Here is a 3,321-nt window from a genome sequence, read left to right on the forward strand (position 1 = left end):
TCTATCTATATATATATACATACATACATACATACATACATATATATATATATATATATATATATATACATACACACAACCACAAACATATAACCACACACACACACACACACACACATAATGAAGCTCACCTATTTGCTTTGCTCTCTTCCGAGTTTACAAATGTTTCTCTGTAACAATCCTTCCCCTCCCCTCAGACTCTCACTCACCCGTTCCCACTGCATAATTTCTGTCAATCTTTCTTTCTCCTCCTTCCTCTCTCTCTATCACTCGTCAGCTTCCCTTACTCTTTTATCGCTCCCGACTTCTCTTTACTTTCTAGATGAACCCTACTTTCACTTTCGTAGACTTTTTAAAATTTGCTGTTTCATGTGGGTCTTCTTCTTCTTCTTCTTCTTCTTCTTCTTCTTCTTCTTCTTCTTCTTCTTCTTCTTCTTCTTCTTCTTCTTCTTCTTCTTCTTCTTCTTCGTCTTCTATTTAATTGACTTATTTTGGTTGTACAACAGAGCAATTAAACAAGAGACTTAATGGGCACAGATATGACGTCAGGCACAATAGCAGTAGTTCGACAGAATTTGCCGAACATCTTGCCTCAAACAGTTGCAATTTTGAAAAAAACTTGAAAGTGCACATTCTCAGAAAATATTCTGAATCTGCTACACTTTCACGACTCAAAATGCACGAGGAGTAATATGTTTGTGGGTTATTAACATCATGCCTTGGAGGAATGAATAAAATGACAGGAGAATTTCATCAAATTTATAGAAAACCGTTTGATTAAATATTTTTCTTTTTCCTTTTCTTTTTTCTCCTTTTTTTTCTCTTTTTCTTTTTCTTCTCTTTTTCTTTCTCTTCCTTTTTGCCAGTTGTAAAACTGAACTTTGAAACTGGTTGCTCTCGTTCATACTTTGGACTTGAATTTCTATAATTTTGAATTTTTATTACTTCTCATTTTGAACTCGACAAAGACAGGCTATTGCATTCGCATCTCTCTCTCTCTCTTTGTATTGTCTGTTATTATTATTATTATTATTATTATTATTATTATTATTATTATTATTATTATTATTATTATTATTATTATTATTATTATAGTTGTTGTTATTTATTAAATAATATTATCGATATAATTCATTGGAAATGTTGCTGACTTGATTATTTATCCCATTTTCACTCACCCCCTCTCTCTCTTTACACACACATATACATATATGTATGCACATACGAACACACACACACACATACATACACACAACACACACATATGTATGTAAATATATGTATGTATGTATGCACATATATATATATGACAGTTCTCGAACTATCTTTCACTTGTTCGTCTTACCTTCTATCTATCTAATCCTTCACTAAATGCCACTGTGCCATTCCATCCACAATTAATTTTCTGATATTTTAGGCTTACCTATTTATTTACATTGCATAAAAATTTTCGGCAAGACTCGCCTACTTTGACTTTCACTTTCACATTCAATGTTCAACTATTATTGATCACATCACTCCTTCCCCATACTAGCTTTAAAAAATTATTTTGCTAATACCTTTTCTCCACTCTTTCATCTATCTGCCTCTCACTCTTTCGATTGCTGTTACCTCTCCCTATCCAGTCACAGTTTCTCCAATCACTGTTAATCTTTCTTTCTCCTTCTTATCCCCCTCACTCACTGTCCCGTCCCTCTCATTACTCTGATTTTATCAATATAACAAACAAACGTACACATAAACTACCAACGGCTGATAATGAATTTCATAATATACATAAATCTGGTACACATATGACGCGCACACACACACACACACACACACACACACACACACACACACACACACACACACACAGACGCATATGTGTGTGTGTATGTGTGTGTGTACGCGTGTCTATGCATATATGTATATATGTTTATATCAATATATATGTATTCATATAAATATGTATTATCTACGTGAAGACATGTATTTTGTATGTAATCGTATGTATATGTTTCTGTTAATCTCTGTTAATCCCTCCCCTAATCCTCTCTACACTAACGCACATACGCACACAAATATATGCGCATACATACATTTATGTATGTGTGTATGTATGTATGTATGTATGTGTGTGTGTCTCTATCTATCTATCTATCTATCTATCTATCTATCTATCTGTATATGTATTTGTATGTGTGTGTGTGTGTGTGTGTGTGTGTGTGTTTACGTATGTGTATATATGTATGTGTGTATATATATATATATATATATATATATATATATAGAGAGAGAGAGAGAGAGAGAGATAAATAGATAGATAAATGGATGGATAGACAGACAGACAGATAGATAGATAGACAGATAGAGCGAAAGAGAGAGAGCGAGAGAGAACGCAGGAGCAAGAGAGAGAGAGAGAGAGAGAGAGAGAGAGAGAGAGAGAGAGAGAGAGAGAGAGAGAGAGAGAGAGAGAGAGAGAGAGAGAGGGAGAGGGAGTGAAAGAGGGAGACAGAGAAAGAGAGAGAGAGAGAGCGAAAGGGTGGGAGAGAGAGAGAGAGAGAGCGAAAGGGTGGGAGAGAGAGAGAGAGAGAGGAAATGGTAAACAGACTGCAGTATTTCAAAATATGCGTATATGGGCAATAGGCTTATTGCTGGCCCCTGTTATACGCATCTGCATATACATACATACAAACACATGGATGTAACTGCAGACATACACATATACACGTTTTCGCATCTGCATATAAATATATTTATATGGTCGTATTTGTATACACACATATACACACATCCCCATACGTACAATGACAAACTGTTTCGAGAAAAAAGTGTGTTCATGTTTGTGTGTGTGTGTGTGTGTGTGTGTGTGTGTGTGTGTGCACGTGCGTGTGGAGAATGTTATTTGTATGTGTGTTTGTATATCGAGATAAATGATATTTGTAAAACCAGTCAAGTAAGAAATTCAAAATCTATTTGATACTGAAGATATCATTATAGACAGACGGAGATCGATACGTACATACATACATACATACATACATACATGCATACCTACATACATACATGCATACATACATACATTTACATGTGTTTATATGCGCATATGTATGTGTGTATATGTTTGTATGTAAGTATATATATACATATATGTATATATGTGTGTGTATGCCTACATGTTTGTGTAGATGTATGTGTATATATATGTGCATGTACACATGTGTATTTTGTATATACAAGTGTTTGTCTTTGTGCGTGTGTATGAATGCGTATATGTGTGAATGTGTGTGTATATATATATATATATATATACTCACGCAGTTGCTGTCATATATATAT

General features: G+C 34.3%; 1 protein-coding gene across 4 annotated transcripts in view; it reads right to left on the reverse strand.

Moving 5' to 3' along the window:
* Positions 1-3,321, reverse strand: part of LOC106880637 (transmembrane protein 198) — a 140,485-nt gene that overhangs the window by 136,098 nt on the left and 1,066 nt on the right. The gene's annotated exons all lie outside the window — the stretch shown is intronic.

The sequence above is a fragment of the Octopus bimaculoides genome, chromosome 9 (assembly GCF_001194135.2).
Source record: "Octopus bimaculoides isolate UCB-OBI-ISO-001 chromosome 9, ASM119413v2, whole genome shotgun sequence".
Taxonomy (NCBI): Eukaryota; Metazoa; Mollusca; class Cephalopoda; order Octopoda; family Octopodidae; genus Octopus; species Octopus bimaculoides.